The 18,478-nt window shown below is 39.3% G+C and overlaps 1 protein-coding gene across 1 annotated transcript in view; it reads right to left on the reverse strand.

Annotated features, from left to right (window-relative positions):
* The window catches only part of sick (sickie), a 333,346-nt gene that overhangs the window by 270,285 nt on the left and 44,583 nt on the right, over positions 1-18,478 (reverse strand).

The following is an 18,478-nucleotide window of genomic DNA, read 5'->3' on the forward strand; positions in this document are numbered from 1 at the left end:
GCGTGCTCCCATGCTAAGGATAAACGTCGTAAGAATATTCAAATGTTGCCAAATTTCCCCCTATACACTTGTATTTTTCAGTAAAGTCAAGAATATTTTCCTTTGAAATTTTCAGATACTTTGGATCAAAGTGCGAATGAAATTCTCTGAAAAATTGGAAGAAAAACATTCATAATTTTTCAGGAATTTCGAATTTTTTTGAATGAAATTTGGCAACGACCGGAGACTCATACGGCGTTTTTTCCTTTGCACAAAGGAGCACCTCCTAGATTTTCATTAAGATGTAAATATTTACTTTTTGATATGATAATTTTTCGAGGGCTCCTCGAGGAGGACGCAATTTCGGGGCGTATCGACGCGCCGATAATGAATGCAGCAAACAACCCTCTCGGCCCGGAGGCCCGCCCCTATCCTTGGCGGCCTCATTCCGTCACCCCTGGCCCATTCCGTCGCCGTCACCCCTGGCCGATTCCTTCATCCCTTGTGTAAATATCCGAGTTATTGGTTCAATTACGCGGTGCTGCGAGGGTGGGGTGGGGGTGGCTCAGTGATTCACCGACGGGGGCTTCCGAAGATGCTGAGTGCCAAGGTGTCGGCGTGGAGCGTGGGGTGCGGCCGAGTTGAGGGGATGGCCCTGGGGCTGGGGTGGAGGCTCGAGGTGGCGCTTACAACTAGCCTCTTTAGCCGGCACCCGCGTCGTTCGCGTACGGGGTCGCGCACGTCTCATTGGTATGCCACACTGTTGTCAAATCAGTAGAAAAAGTGGGAAGAATTATTTAGCCCCTTTTTTTACACGAAGGGAAAGGAGGAAGTTTCGAAACACCAGATTTTCAAGGTCATGTAAAAATTGGACTTGGGGGAAGGAGCTCAAGAAAAATGGATTTTTGGTATTTATTTCCTAAATTATTTGAAAGTTGAGCTGTTTCGGTTGAGGATCTCTTTTTCAGGGAGTTTAAGGTGGTTCTAAGACAGTTTCTGGTTTGACTTGATACTAGACCGATTAAATAATTTTTTTCTGTATTTTGCGACCCATTTCTTGAAAAATTCCGGATATGCACATCAAACTAATATGCGTCAGGTGTTACAAGATTTGACCGAAAGTATACTTTGAAATAACTCCAACAGTAAGTCCCGAAGGACTGTTGCAAATCGGAAGATAAAGTAATTTTAAAAACAGCACTAAAGATACAAATTATCGCGACCGAAATTTTTCTGTCGATCTCGGGACACTCTCAGCCACTCTTAATTAGATACATAGAATTTTTTTTTTTAAAAATTAATGCAAAGTCTGTGCGACCAGTGATCAGAGAAAAGAATTTTTGATATTAATATTTTAAAACCGTTTGTTTCTTTGTCCAATTGGTGACTGATAATGGCCTAATGGTCAGTCGATCCGTTCCAGGTGCTTTACTTTTTCATTTTCAGCCTTGTTTCCCACTTAATATCTCTCCTGTACTTTTATTCGTATCTCCAATACTTCGAGTAAATATGTCGAGAAGGGTGCCGTGACAGCAATCAAAAAGGTGATCGATCACTGGGAAATTCATGATCAATTTTCACAATCCGACAGCGAGGCTCTTATTCCTATCCTCCGGGGTTTCTTGGGGATCTTCACACTGTGAAATTCGCTCGTCGACGACGCCTTAACGTGGCTTAAGGGATCTTCCCGATGCAGGGGTCGCCGCAGGATAATGCGCGCGCGGATTGAAACGGACAGACGTCGACGGCTTTCGGGCTTGGAGCTTCCCCGTCATTGACTCCTGAATCGTCTGACAGCTCTATTTCTTCCAATTAAAAGATCTGGCCTTGCCGTTACCGAGATCTAGATTAGCATTGGCTTCTGCTCCCCGTCCCTGCTTAGGCGTGTCCAAGCGACTGAGGGGGAGGGAAAGTTCATCGCGAGACAATGGTCGCTCTTAATAAGACTCTGGTTTAGGGGAAGGGTTTGTGAGCAGGTTTCCCTCACATTGTGACTCATGAAGAAAGTGAAAGCCGTTTTCACCCGAGAATCAATTCAGGGTGTCCTAGGGTTAAATTGTCAGAAATATGGGTTAGCACTAAATGTATGGATGGTTTGGTGGAAAGATGGATTTCTCTAGGACAAAATAGACTTTTTTCCTCTACAAAGTTTTTTCAGGGGTGCCCCTGGGTTGGAGTTACACAATCTCACGCAGATTTATGTGAAAATCATGGTTTTTCTGAATTTTGGCGAAAAGGTTGAAATCCGAAATTTGCGCAAACTTTCTGCTCTCCATTATTCTTAGCGTTTCATTCATGCATATGTGGCCTTAAAAATGACAGAAGTTCAAGTTAAAGGGGGATTTCAGGCGGTTTCTAGGATCTAGGATTTTAAGATGGAAAAACTTGGTTTTGGGACGAACTTTTTGACGAGACTGTACAGGTGTACAATCCCTCTTTGGGAAAATCATCGGCTTTTCTGAATTTTGGCGAAAGGTTAGGATCCAAAACTCGTGAACATTTTCTAGTTTCATGATTAATATGGTGTTGTTCATATACTGTCAAAACCCATCAAATTTTATCAGCAGTTATGATGAACTTTCAGTGAACGAAAAAGAAAGAAAGAAAAAAAAAACAACAACAAAAAAGGAAAACAGCATTATGAGAATGATCCTTATAGGGGGACGACAATCCAAAAACTCAGATTTTCCTCGAAAATCATGGCAAGGGATGGAAAACCCTCGTACGAGTCCCTCGCACCGCGAGTCGAAAGTAATTATCCCTGCGGCGTAATTTTTTCACACCACCTCTCGAACGGGATCAAAGCGGGCTCCGCCATTTTTCACTTTAACATGTAAATGAATTAAACGCTCAAAGTTCTTGGCACTTTAATTACTTTCTTGGCTTTGCCTCGGTCCTCCCCCGCCCCCTCAGACTCGAGACCCCGTTCCCCGTGAGTGTGTGACTCTGAGTCATCCAATACTCGGTCGCTGCAGCGTGACACTTGAAACTTTAACCACTCACCCGTGCGAGCTTTCCATTATTGCCAGGTGGACGGACCGGAAAGTTCATTTTTCCAGACGGTGATGAATTCGTGATTTACGAGCACCATTTGGCAAGTGGTTGCAGTCTTGCCGTGGGTTTTTTTTTCTGAGGGAGTGGCTATGTTCACTTCCTTTTTAAAGTTCAAAAAGAATGGTTACTTTGCAGTGGGGTAGCCTGCCGTATGTGGATTGCATTTTGCAAAAAGGAACCAGGATTACAATATTGCTAAGATTGTGCAGCTTCTTTTGTCTTGGAAGGAATACTAGTCCAGGCGCCTGGTAGCTAAAAATGAGGCTACCTGGAATTTTGGGTACACAGCGATTTTTTTGGCTTACTCTATGTTTTTTGGGTCGCTGAATCCGAATCTGAAGTTTCCGCACGCGTATCTGGTGAGCATTTTCCGCTATTTTGAAAAAATGGCCTAAAAAGGCCTTTTTTTGCGGTTTTTTTGATATAGCGGCTACGGATGAGGAAAAGTCCCGGATTTAGCTAATGTTTTGAATAGCTGACAAAATTTGGAAGAAAATGGTATATGAATATGCTAGGTTTGCTCAAAAATTGAGGAACCTCGGATTTCGGAACTTTAGAACGCTTCGGAACTTGGCTGACCGCGGCGAGCCGGATCGCGCGTTGACGGGTGCGCCGCGAAAACGTGAATAGGCGCGATGTTCACGATGCTGTATCTTCCTCAATTTTTAAGCAAACCTAACATATGTATACACCATTTTCTTCCAAATTATGTCAGCTATTCAAAACATTAGCTAAATCCGGGACTTTTCCTCATCCGTAGCCGCTATATAAAAAAAAACCGCAAAAAAAGGCCTTTTTAGGCCATTTGTTTAAAATAGCGGAAAATGCTCACCAGATATGCGTGCGGAAACTTCAGATTCGGATTCAGCGACCCAAAAAACATAAAGTAGGCCAAAAAAATCGCTGTGTACCCGAAATTCCAGGTAGACTTACCAGGCGCCTGGACTATACCTGAATATCTCTAAACAGTTTCTATTTAACTCGCTAAAAATCGTAAAAAGACAAAAATTACCATGTAAATTTCACATTATTTCAGGATATAAATCGTTATATTGCAATGGGTGAAATTGCACAACCTTAGCAGCATCGCAATGCTCCTGGTTCCTTTTTGCAAAATGCAATCCATGTAGGCTGTATGTAGAGCATATTTATTTTCCTGGGCACCGGAATGATCAACTTTTTCTTCATTTTATAGTGAAGTATATAAAACTAGGGTAATGTTGGATTATACAAACTTACTTTTTGGAAAATTTATCTTTTTTTATTGGTTGTTCTTACATTCTCTGACCAATTAATCAAAATCGGTGAGCCCCACGTGAGAAAGTTTTAAAACATAAAAGTTAGAAATATATTACTGAACATGCAATAAGCATAGAATTTATTTTAAATGTTTGTTTACTTCATCATGAAGGATTTCGACGAAGGACAAAAATTAAAATTATGAAAAATTAGGCATCAGAGCATCACACTATCATTACAAACATCAGCCAGACGATAAATGTGAGAGATTGCTGAATATTAAAGCGAAATGACGGGAAAATGCTCGAATTGAGCGAAAAGCTGAGCTTGAATCAAAATACTTGTATAAGCTAGAAACGGTGCGAAAGATGTAAAAAGGCCATATCGATGGTGAAAAAAGAGAAGAAGTATTTTAATAGGAAAGTTTTAAAATTTCCGGTTTTGCTTTCATTTTTTCAAAGAAGAAAACTAAACATATTGGAACGATAAATTCTTTTGAAAGCGCAAAGATTTATCACACAAAATATCTCTCATTACTTTATGCAACTATAACAAAATAAAATAAGATAAAGATTGGTACAGTTTTGTTTCATTTCTCACTGTATGCCTACAAAAATGTAACCCTATTTCTAGAGTGACCGCGTAATGTATATAGAGCGTTATGTTGAAAATATTTTATGATTTTGAGAAACAAAGGATTTGAGGTTAAAAAATAACGACACCATGACATGTTGGCTCATGAAATGATTTTCGAGTTGAGAGACCCAAAATCAGGTTCTTCTAATATTTTACGAATTTTGATTTAAGACGGGTCTCATATACTCAAAGATTCAAAAAGTATCTCAAATTCCCTGAAATTGTAGCTTGAAAAATTCATACACTTCCTTTCTACTTGAAAGACGCAAACGTGCATCTTGTATACATGTTTAATGGATAAAAGCAAACGATTAAAATTACTAATACAGGTATTAAAGAGTGTTTCCTACGTGGGTATATGATTGGTATTATTAACATTTCTCGACGCGAGTATACAACGCTAAAGCTTTCTCACGCTAATCTAATGTACTGACTTGCTTATTATGGACAAAATTGTTTTCACCTTGCATTTGAGTTAATGCAATCAACGATGCATTCTATTTATTTTTTATAATTAATTTTCATTCCGACTTCGAAGTTCACAGTGGGCGTAATGAAGCCCATTAGCACATTACTACATAGTTATGGATAAATAAATCAATCACAAGAACAACGAGCGAGAAAAAACCCGATTCTGATTGACTTGAGCGACGAGACCTTTGATTTATGTTTCGTGGAACCAAGTCTTTTTATCCGATCGTTTGCATGGCGAGCACAAAAACCTAGTGCTCGCGCTTAGAATCAAAACGTATCGACAGAGATTTGAAACATAAATTACACGGTCATGTGCATGAGTTCAGCAGTCATAGCGTTGAGTTGGAAAAAAAGTAAGAGTATCTCAAGGTTGTCAGATTTACCTTACTGTATAGACGGGCATTGTCCTCCAAATAAAAAACGGAAAATACATTTAAACAAGAGGGCAAGAGGTCGGCTAACTCCTTGGGCTGAGTTAATTGCCTACTTTCCAGCGACGAAAAGTTTATCCCTTAATTATACTTATTACATGTAACCCTGGTTAAAAAATTTTCGCATAGGATTTAAACATTGATTTTTATGCACTTGGACGTAAATCCATTGCAAAATTTTAGGGTTCCAAGAAAATTTAACTACTTTCACCCTAACTGCATTTCTCGTTGCCGAATGTTGTTCCATTTTTTATTTTTTCGTGGAAAAACAGAGCAGAGTTACACTTTAAAACTAATACTTGCGCTTAAGCTCTGAATTTTTCTAGAGTACTGGGGATTTACACAGAAACAAAGGCAGAATTTGCGTAGTTTTTTATGTTTCAAGAAAAAATATTGAAGGAAATTAGGCAATTTCTGGTGAAGATAGACTGTTGTTGGGTAAATCTGTTCAGTACGTCTTGGAGCGGAAGAGCAACTGACACATTCCTTGGGGAGAAATGGAAAATTATGTTCCTTGCGATCAACTAAATTCAGTCCAATTTTCAGAGAAGTTTGTCTCTGGTCCTGTTCTGAAATAAATGAGATGTCTGCGGCAATATTGAAACAATGAAACGGACTTACATTTTCGCAAATAAAAATTTCCGTTTTGTTCTTTAAAACAGTTAGGCGAGATTTTATTGTAAATTATTCGAACATAATGCTTTATTCGGGGAAAAGTATTTTAATCCATTTTTAGTATTACAAGTTTATTCCCTAATCTGCACAGTTACTGTAACTGTAAATTGCACAAACATATATTATGTGTTTAAGTATAATTTTTATATTAATTTTAACATTGATATGTACATATATTGATTACTTCTAAATATATGTACATTTTCAGAAGAAAAAGAACAGGACAAAGAAGGAGGAAGAGGAAGAGGAGGAAGAAGGAAGGAAGAAGAAGAAAAGAAGAAGACGATAATTCACCCTTTTTTAGTCTTTAACTGCCGACAATAAAGCCTCAATGAAAAGCCGTGGATGAATCGAATTAGCGGTAGGTTTGACAACACCGGCTTGCACTTGCGTCGCGGGTTGCATAATTTATCAACTGGCGCGCGTCGGGGCGCCCATAAATCAAAGTGAGCTTATTGAAAAATAAAACGAGCCCGCCCGTAAAACACGGCGGCATGGCGACATGCTAAAAAATGTGTTATTGAACTGGTGATAGTACTCCCTGTTCATATTGTTCACGGTGTTTTCACCGATCAAACGTATATAAGCGATTCAATGCACTAAAATACGAACCGGCGGATTAAGTGCTGTATTGTAAGTGGCACCGTTGAATTTCACGCAGGGCAATATATTATACTGCTTCGTGAAAAGTTTTCTGGATCAATTCAAAATTTCCACGCGGGAAAAAAATCAGCGCCATACAATGACTTTTCAGAGTGACCGCGCAATGATGGTGCAAGATGCGAAAACTGGTGAAAATCTTTATTGTAATTTACATCATTGTTCAATTTAAGTTTTTCGTGGAGTTGTATGGAATAACTGGAATGACACTTTGTATCAAATGAGCTTCTACCATACTGTACTTATTGAAACAGAAGTTTGATGATACGTAAGTTTCTGACGCAAAAAATTTGTGAATCACGATTTTACCACAATTACTTCTGAGTCATTTTCCATTAGCAAGAACTCGTATTTTCAAAATTGGCTAACGACCGATACCTTCAGCTGAGATTCAGTGTTAAATTGTGTTACTCACAGCATATTAAAAAAAGAGTGTAAAACTTTGATATCCTTATTATACAGGGCTTTATCACATAACCAGTGAACTAGTGAAGACATGCACGTGATAAATGCAGAAAGGTCCAAGCAGCTCAGATGCAACATCAAATCACTTAATCATTGTTTATGTTAAAGTAAACTAATAAAGCTGAGCGTTATTTTCTTGCTTATTTTGTACACCTAGGTATATGAAAAAAATGTAATTGTTGATTTAACAACTCAATTGCTGAAAAAAGTGACTGCAATGTTTCAATGTAGATTTTACAACACAAAAATGCTACTTTTATCACCCCCGTGGTTAATTTAGCTTACACTAGTGGTTAAAGTAGCATTTTTTTGTTGTAAAATCTACGTTGAAAGGTTGCAGTCACTTTTTTTTCCAAAGGAATTGTTAAATCAGTAATTTAATTTTTTCCGAGTCATTTTCTTCACTATTTGTACCCAGGGGTTGCATAATTTATCAACTGGCGCGCGTCGGGGCGCCCATAAATCAAAGTGAGCTTATTGAAAAATAAAACGAGCCCGCCCGTAAAACACGGCGGCATGGCGACATGCTAAAAAATGTGTTATTGAACTGGTGATACTCCCTGTTCATATTGTTCACGGTGTTTTCACCGATCAAACGTATATAAGCGATTCAATGCACTAAAATACGAACCGGCGGATTAAGTGCTGTATTGTAAGTGGCACCGTTGAATTTCACGCAGGGCAATATATTATACTGCTTCGTGAAAAGTTTTCTGGATCAATTCAAAATTTCCACGCGGGAAAAAAATCAGCGCCATACAATGACTTTTCAGAGTGACCGCGCAATGATGGTGCAAGATGCGAAAACTGGTGAAAATCTTTATTGTAATTTACATCATTGTTCAATTTAAGTTTTTCGTGGAGTTGTATGGAATAACTGGAATGACACTTTGTATCAAATGAGCTTCTACCATACTGTACTTATTGAAACAGAAGTTTGATGATACGTAAGTTTCTGACGCAAAAAATTTGTGAATCACGATTTTACCACAATTACTTCTGAGTCATTTTCCATTAGCAAGAACTCGTATTTTCAAAATTGGCTAACGACCGATACCTTCAGCTGAGATTCAGTGTTTAAATTGTGTTACTCACAGCATATTAAAAAAAGAGTGTAAAACTTTGATATCCTTATTATACAGGGCTTTATCACATAACCAGTGAACTAGTGAAGACATGCACGTGATAAATGCAGAAAGGTCCAAGCAGCTCAGATGCAACATCAAATCACTTAATCATTGTTTATGTTAAAGTAAACTAATAAAGCTGAGCGTTATTTTCTTGCTTATTTTGTACACCTAGGTATATGAAAAAAATGTAATTGATGATTTAACAACTCAATTGCTGAAAAAAGTGACTGCAATGTTTCAATGTAGATTTTACAACACAAAAATGCTACTTTTATCACCCCCGTGGTTAATTTAGCTTACACTAGTGGTTAAAGTAGCATTTTTTTGTTGTAAAATCTACGTTGAAAGGTTGCAGTCACTTTTTTTTCCAAAGGAATTGTTAAATCAGTAATTTAATTTTTTCCGAGTCATTTTCTTCACTATTTGTACCCAGCAAGTATGCCTTGATAATTACCATCACGACGTCCATTGCTGGATAAATTTAGGGTATGTCCAGGCTTTAATTACGTCAATTAACTTAAGCAGCAGTTACCCAAGTGCCTGGTAGGGAAATTTAAGAGCCGGCTGAGCTGGCAGCTTCGGAGCACTCGGCGTTTCCCTCCTTATTTATCTTGCCCCTTGAGTGCTTAATTATCGACTTTGACAAGCTGGAGATCGCGATGCCATGCCGTCCCGCTGTTCCGAAAATACGCTCGCTCAAACTTTTGACGCATCTTGATTCATGTTTAATAGATTAACCGCTTCGGCTCCGGATCCACCTTGGATTTCCTCCTTCGACCGTTACTCGGGGCCCTCGGGAGGTCTATTTACGGATCCGTCCTCCCGAGAAACAACCACCTAAGTGCACGAGCATTTCGTTGGAGTTGAGTGGTTTTACTAAGCAGGGTAAAGACCGTTTTGCTGGCGAACGACGCGAGAAAAAACCACGTAATGGAGATGTTGCATGTGTGAGGAATTTGCGATTTGACTGTTGATTCTTGCGTAAAAGTTCGCGAGAAACACGATGGTGCCACTGGTTTTCTCTGAAATCAACTCCCAAGCTCAAAAAAAGCTCTCAAGTTGAGGCCAAAATGGAGGGGATATCCCACGCTATCCTGAGAGTCCACCTCTACATCAAGACAAACTCTCCATGCAAAGATAGGGAGCAAATACATTGACAGGGCTGCCACTTTATTTAGGGACTCCAAAACTGAAAACACGGCATCACTGCTAAAGTATTTGCTCCCTATCTTTGCATGGAGAGTTTGTCTTGATGTAGAGGTGGACTCTCAGGATGGCGTGGGATATCTCCTCCATTTTGGTCTCAACTTGAGAGCTTTTTTTGAGCTTGGGAGTTGATTTCAGAGAAAACCAGTAGCACCATCGTGTTTCTCGCAAACTTTTACATAAGAATCATTTGTCAAATTGCAAATTCCTCACACATGCAACATCTCCATTGTGCGGGGCTTTCGTTAGAGTTGAGTGGTTTTACTTAGCGTGGTAAAGATCGTTTCGCTGGCAAACGACGCGAGAAACAACCACGTAACTGTGCGAGGCTTTCGTTGGAGTTGAGTGGTTTCGCTTGGCGGGGTAAAGATCGTTTTGCTGGCAAGCGGCGCGGTGCGACGCGATGTGTGTTTGGATGTTGATTTGAAATGCAGACGCTTTTCTCGAATGAGCCTGCACATTAACTCGAGCTCGCTTCCTTGACTGAGTTTTCAATTTTTAAAGCGATACCTAAGTCTCCTCGTCAGGTGGGCGGATTCTGACTGCGGAAATGAACGCAGGAGCAGGGAAAAATCGTCGGTGGGCTAAACTTATTGGGAAGGACCTAAAAGAACGGGGATACATTAATGCCGTGGCGTGCTTTTCGATCTATCGATTGGTCATTTGATCGGTCATTTAAACCTACGGAAAAGTATCGATGGGTGAATCTTGATTTATTTTGCGAGGAAAGATCTGTACTTTATTAAAGGATGCCCGTCATTCTTGATACGTTCAATTTCGTTTAATACTGTGCAACACCTCTGTTGTAAAATAGTTGCTTCAGGCGCGCACAGTGGGACGAAATGGGTAAAACCTCGGACATGGGGTGTTCTCATGTTTTGCATAAAGATGTGATGGAATGTGTTCCTAAGGATCCATATTATATGAATCTAGTGTTGGTTTGATGATTTTGTCAAATGCTTTTGCCCCCTGGACTCCCGAAGTTGACATTTTCTGTAACGGCCGATTTCGCTCTGTTTTCTAAGGTCGGTTTCCATACCTGCCTCTTCGAGTGGCAACAATTGACACAAATATGAATGCTTGGATCTTATTCTAGAGTGTATGAAGAACATATTTCACTATTAAAAAGTTAAATTTACTCAATTCTATACGTTGTAATGTCTGATCAAAGATGACCCCTCCGAAAATAAGAAAATAAAAGTTTGAATAGACTTATAAAAATTTCGCCGCATTTCGCCGTCCAATCATGCATAAGGCGTGTTCCAGTGATCCCTCAGGATGAGGAATCCGTCGTATTTGGCTGCCACCAGCTGCCACTTTGAGAGTTACATCGATTTTTGTCCGAAAAAGTGAGGACGGAATTCGCTGTTTCTCTACATCTTGCTGGATTATCTTGGCGTCTTAATGCACTTAGTCGGATTTTCATTTTAAAACTTGATATACTTACAGTATTTTCATCGTAGAATTCAATTTTGACCTTACTTTTGCCCATTTTTGGGCCAAAATTCATCATTTGAGAGGTTCGGGAACTCGCGATCGAGGCGGGGAAACAGAGCTGTTTTTGTTTTTATCTTATATGATTGTTTGGCATTTTAAGGAGAAAATAAAAATGTTGAATGTTCTATCAATACCTTTGAATTAATTATTCATCATAGTAAGGGTTACACCCCCTGACCACTTCGCAGCCTAACCTCCCGAAGCGCTTGGCGCTTCAGGCGTGGTATAGATAAAAACCTATACGAAGCGTTGGAAGTGTCCCGACTGATTCTGAGATATCGTGATTCGTGATATGAGATGGACCGATTTACCGTGCAATTTAATCTCGTTGACAGTGTTGATCGTTTAATTTTAAGTTTCGTTTATAGGTTTTGTGCCCTGCAATGGCTATGTATAAACTTAAATTTGTATATAAAGTCTTCAGCAAAACAAAGAACAAAAAAAAAAAAAAAACCCCTTGTACATTGATATCTTTCTATAAATATTTTAGATCATAGGTTCAAAATTGTTTCTTGGAATCGTATAAAACAAGAATTTTTCATTGGTCTCAGAGGATAACGGTAATACGATATTTTTTTTCATAATGGATATAGAAATATGAGCATTCATTACATTGAGAGATCACATAGTATCGATAAAAATAGCTTCCTTTTGTCTTTCGATCGAGCAATTGAAATATAAGTCACATCAAATTTTTATTCCTCAATGAAAATATCACAGGAAATCAATAGGTGCAACATGAAATGTCAATCGGAACAGATAAAATCTCTGCGTAAATTTTCTTTGTGTATTACGATCGATTTTTGAATAAAATCCTTCAAAAGCACGTATGCATGTGAAAATACAACAAAAGTAAGCTCAAAAATTGGTTCTAAGATGAAAGTATGATCGTGCATCAACGATTCAACACGTATTTTTTACCAGAACGAGTTAATTCTACCTTCGAGTAACTTTTCTTTTCTACCAGAAGTTTAAAAAAAAACCAAAGTAGTGTAATTACGTCGACACACAAGCAATTCTAATGTCAAAAATGAATTCTACGTTCAAAATACCATGATTGCAACAAGTTTCAACACGAAATTCCGACAAGAATGAGTAAAATTTATCTTTGAGCAAATTATCTTTTTATGTTTCCGCCGAAAGTTTAAAAACCCCCAAAAATCGTGCATGTGCGTTAACATATCAAGAAAAGTAAGGTCAGAAATGAATTCTACGATCAAAATGCCACAAGCCTGTGAAGTTTCAACACGATATGCCCACAGGAACGAGTAAAATTTATCTTTGAGTAACTTATCTTTTCACGTTTCTACTGAAAGTTAGAAAGAACCCCCAAAATTATGTATTTCCGTCAATAAATCAAGTAAAGTAAGGTCAAAAATGATTCTGCGATCGAAATACCATTAGATGCCAAAGTTTCATCACGAAATGACCCTTGGAACGAGTGGAATAGTCGAAACAAGTTGGGGAGCAAGGCGATGACCGGCCATTCCTATGCTTCGCTCCACCGTGCGCCGCCGCACGGCGGGCGGGCGGCCAGCGCGAAACGCGCATTGGCGCCTACAAACCTAAGTGGATACTTCAAGCATTGTGCGATGCGTGAAGTATCCATTTAGGTTTGTAAGCGCCAGTGAGCCTCTCGCGCTGGCAGCACGCCGCTCCGCTCTGTTAGGCTTTAGTTTTTACACTCGCAAAGTCAGGTGTTTTTGAACTTATGATTTTGAAATGTTTGCACACTCTGCATTTATTATTCTCATTTAAATTGATGGGAAAAACATATGTATCAATTTATCAAAGGAGAATAATAGTAAAATGTGTGTTTTTTTAAATATTGGTGGTTCCGTGTCAAGTTTAATTATTTTCAAAGCACTTTAATTTTTTCTTTTACATTTTGTGCTTTTATTGTGCTGCAGCGAGGTGTACGCGCAACCATACGCTCAAAATCTGACGTATTTCACTCTAAAAGATCGATGTACAAATGGGTTAAAACTAAAGATTGCGTTCCTCTTGGTTTTTTCCCCTCTTTCACTTCATTTTTGCAGTTTCTATCGGCACAACTGCGGCTCATTGAGATTAATGTCGCTTGGAAAAGGTTTTACAAATATTTGTCACGTTTTAAAAATATAAATGTTTTCAAAATGAAGCGCATTCAGCAAAAGGGTTATCGCCTTAATAATCGATTATTTATCACAGTTTCATGGGGAAATATAGATAGATCCCAAAGCACGCCACGCCACTGGGATACATTGATGTCTGAGGTCGAAAAATGCAGATCTTAGATAACGACGTTAGATTTTCTTCAATTACTCGGGTGAATTTACTAGAAATTTTACGAATATATTGTGCTTAGTTTTCTAACAGTGTTAGTCTTCTTTATAAGAATAGAACACGATCAAAGATTTTGAAACATTAAGGTACGCATTTTTTTTACTTCATGCAGCCATCAAAATTTGCAAAAGAATAGCTGCATAAGTAAATCAAAAGTAGATTTTCCATTTCAAAGGATTTCAGTAGGTTTAAGGCGAATTTCATTTCCCATTCCCGTTTTTCATGTTGTTTTCCGAAGAAAAGTATAATAAGGGAAAGCTCTTTTAATAATTTTGAAAGTATGAAGACACTTACTTCAGGATTCGATTAGGAACTTTGAAAAAGACTTGAGTCAACATACCTGAAACACAAAAATGAACAGAAATATTAGTTACAATGTCCAGGATCAGGTTTAAGTGGGTTTTTTTTTCTTGTCATAGGGTTGCAAGTTTACAAGTAACTACGTCCAATATTATAAGAGATATATTGCAATTTGGAAAAATCGATGGATGGCCCCCATGTCTATGTCCGAATTTCAAGATTACCGCTTAATTTTTGCCATATTAAGGTTTTTCTAATCGATGATACGATAAAAAAACATATTATGTCCTGATTTTTTACGCATCAACACTGATTCAACACTGATATAAAGGGTGTACTTTTGTCAACACTTCACATCTGGATGGATCTTCTATGCTTGGGTGCTCATTCATAAACTCCAACTATCAAATTACGCAACTATGCCACAAAAATCCACTGGCTGCCGATCTAAAGATCAGCTTTATTGGTCATTTGTTACACATCTGAGAACCTTATTAAAGCTCAGACATAAAGAGTGAGTGTACATTGCTACCAAAGGTAAACAGACGGAGCGTGGGCGTGCATGAGCTAACCGGTCAAAGAATTATAATTAAAACACGAGTGCTCAATCGAACAAGTGGCAATAAAAATCTCGTAACTCGTGAGAAGTTAATTAGATGTTCGCAAGTATCGATAAATGAGTTCGTGTCCCTTGAAGAGATGATTCGACTTTTAATGAGCTTGTTAGCTTGACGCACGGTGGGCACAAGCGTAAGTTATTGACTCTAATCTGATCGACTCGGATAAAGAAAGAGAAGAGAATAAAGAGAAATATAAAAAAAAAGGAAGAGAACGAAGAGGAAAGGCTTCTTTTGCCTCGTCTTTTTCTTTCGAGTTTTTCCTTCATATTTCACTTCCTTTTCTTCTCTTCCTCACGCCTTTTCTTCAACCTTTTCAGGAGGCAATCTACGCGGCCATTTTAAAAACTTAGCCTTTACCAACGCCTTTTCCGGATTTTTTTGTTTTGTTTTGTTTTTTTTGTTTGTTTGTTGGAGCCCGATGCAGAAAGATACTTATTGGAGAAAGGTCGCCCTTAAGGTGATTCGATGACGCCATATTTTGTGTCAGAACGGCATGCGATATATCGCATCAATTGGTTCCATATTTTCAGCTACTCGTCATTTTTCTCCTATTTTGAGATCGCAATTTTGTTGTCAGGAGTCTAAAGCACTCACTTACCAATTTTAACAAAGAAATTCAACGTAATAAAGGCGTGGTTTTTTCAGAGAGAAAATATCGCATTCGAGTGCAGTTTCGATATCAGTATCGAATGCGATGTTTTCTCTCTGAAAAAACCACGCCTTTATTAAGTTGAATTTCTTTGTTAAAATTGGTAAGTGAGTGCTTTAGACTCCTGACAACAGAAGTGCGATCTCAAAATAGGAGAAAAATGACGAGTAGCTGAAAATATGGAACAAATTGATGCGATATATCGCATGCCGTTCTGACACAAAATATGGCGTCCATCGAATCACCTTAAACCTCTGTAGCCGTCGTCCACTCCTATCGTACACGCAAAAAGAAAAAAAAAGAAAGAAAGAAAAAAAAAAAACTCCGGCCGTGGAACGGTGGAAGCCGTACTTACGGGCTATATGGACAGACCGCCTGCGTTCCGAGCTGAGAAGCCGAAATTTCCCGGTGCAGTACCTAGAAAAGTTGAAGTTATACTGCTCCAGCATCCGGAACTTTCGATCTCTGAGCCCGGAACGGACGGTACGTCTGTATAGCCCGTAACTTTTTTTTCAGTGAATATCGAGGCGAAAGTGGAAAACCACGTATTTCCATGGCCATGTTTTAAAATCTCTGATCCTATTTTATTTTTGCGTAGAGAAACAAATCAACTACACAGCTTGAAATTTCCGCGGAATATTCTGCTAACAGAGAAGAAAAATCAAGAAAGTTTTTAAGAGAACAAGTTGATTAGTTTCCTGTAGAAAAAATAAAACTTGACGTGGCAGTCTACAACGTCGCAAACGGAAATTCGTGGTTTCCCACCTCGGCCATTGATTGATATACCCCTTGATGTGAGCCTATTTACAGATCCGCTGGCTAGATTTGTAGAAATGTGAGCCACTGTATGACGTGACAGGGAGGCGCGGTACAAGACGGACGGACGTCGCGTCGAGTCGCGTGGCGGACAAGACCTCACAAGACGCATTCGGCGGGGAGCTTTGAAGCACGGAAGACGGAAGACCGGGGCTTAAGCATCGAATGAGTTGTAGATGTTGCAGCATCGCGAAAACTGCAAGACGCCTGTCGCCGAGCTACCGCCAGTTTCCCACTGCGTCCAGACTTTAATCTCGTTGCATCGTTGCCGGGGTTACCACAGCCGGGAAAAGGAGGGAGTCTAAGGGATACCGCGATATAGGGAAGAAAACGTTGTGTTGGTCTGGCTCTGGCGCCCATCTCAATGGGTACTCAGGTGAATGCGTGCGATGTTTTCTGCCTGAAATTTAGGAAAGAAGGAGAAAGAGATCGACACGAAAGAGGGTATGCAAGCTACGAACTCCACTATTTTCATATTAAAATTAAGATTGGACAGATGGCATTTACGAAAAATGGGGCTGCGACATGAATGACAACACCTCCGTGCAGCAACTATTGCTGCTCCGCGGATGTCTGTGTTGCATATACGAAATAGTGAAGGCGCACAGGTTATTTTTTCGCTCGCAACGATGACTTACGCCATGTCGCACATCCACATCCATCGCGCACTTCTTATAGGATTGACACATATTCTGTCATGCTGAGGGAACACCGAATGAACATTCAAATGCTGACACATTTTTTCGGATAAAATATTTGTTTTTGAGGAAAAGTAATGATAACTAAATATTTTCCCTTGAAATTTTGAGATAATTCAGATACATTTGTGAGTGAATCCTTTATTGGAAACATAGGGAGAAAAATGTTCAAAACTCCCCCATAAAAAAACTGTTTTCTACCTATAAAAAGGCATACACTGTATACAATTTTATTTTGCTAGTCTTAAAGTACTGCAAATTATGCATTCTTCTTAATGTCTTACAATTTAATTTGTGTAGACTCATTTTTTATAAATCCAACAGACGCGTCCAAATACAAGATAGATACGAATAAATGCGGACAAATTGGCAGCTTGTCTCGCGCTTATTCAATCGTATTATCCCTCGAAAACGAACAGTAAAATGGAAGCTTAATTAAAGTGAGGTTCCGCCGGAAAATGTTCATGGCGACGCTGCATTGAACAAAACAAGTTTGACGGAAAAGACGCCGCCGTTGGCCGGGACGGAAGTCTAAAACTGAGACTTAAAACAAAGTCTGGGAAAAACAATTAAGGAAATAAAACAAAGAAAGAGAGGCAGATAAAGAGGAGACAAAACTGGAGCAACTAAGTGAGTATATCGAGTAGTCAATCCCAAAAACGTCACGTCCACTGTCTCGCCTCTCACAAACGTTGCCACTTGCCAACTCGATAAAGCTTGGAATGTTGAACTAAAAACGTTAGGGAGACATTTTTACGCAAATGTTTGAAGGAAGAAAGATGCACGATCAAAAGTGAAGAGACTTTTACCGGCACCCTTCAGCTTTTTCGGTTACAGCGGCTGATCGCCGAAAACGTTCTATGATTTAGCGTGAAAGTGTACAGCGTTTCCCTTTACATCAACTGATCGCCGGAAACACTCTCCTTGCGCGCAGAACTATACCCTGATGTTATTTAGGTACAATGCAAATTCAGTTGATTGATCACGACGATTAAGTGCTTAATCTGTAAGAAACGAATAGAAAAACCAAAATATAATTCAATTTAGTTCTGATGTTATCGCAGCTAAGTGATATCTGAACTGAAATAAATTGAGAAAATCAACAACTGCTTCCCATGAAAGATAAAGCTATGAAGGGCTGCAAAGCAAGAGCAAATCGCCCTGTGCACCGACTCCACAACATTAAATATACCTGAGCAATGTGTTGCTTAACTTGCTCCACCAAAATAACAAGCTGAGAGGGCATTAAGGCTTTTCCGCTCCGTTGGGAGAAACCTGTCAAACACAGCTCGTCGGAGAACACTGCTCAAAAGTTCGCCGAACCAAACTTTTAGTTCGTGCTATTACATTCCTCAATTTTATACCAAGTTCTATGACCATTCAATTTCATCAATATTCCGACTAAATATTGAATCTGGCTGGATAATCGATGAGACAAAGCGGCGCAGAACCCCTAAGTCCGGAGCTTCAAAACAAAATTCGCTTCAAGGGGGAATCCGTTTCTGTCTCTGGGTTTCCAGGATCCATGAAAGGTGGAAGTACCTATTTCCGGATTACACACGGACGAATTTACGACGATGCTGGAGCGGTGCACGTTGCAGCGGTGTTTGTTCTCCGTACACAG

This window comes from Bemisia tabaci, unplaced genomic scaffold (genome assembly GCF_918797505.1).
Source record: "Bemisia tabaci unplaced genomic scaffold, PGI_BMITA_v3".
Classification (NCBI taxonomy): domain Eukaryota; kingdom Metazoa; phylum Arthropoda; class Insecta; order Hemiptera; family Aleyrodidae; genus Bemisia; species Bemisia tabaci.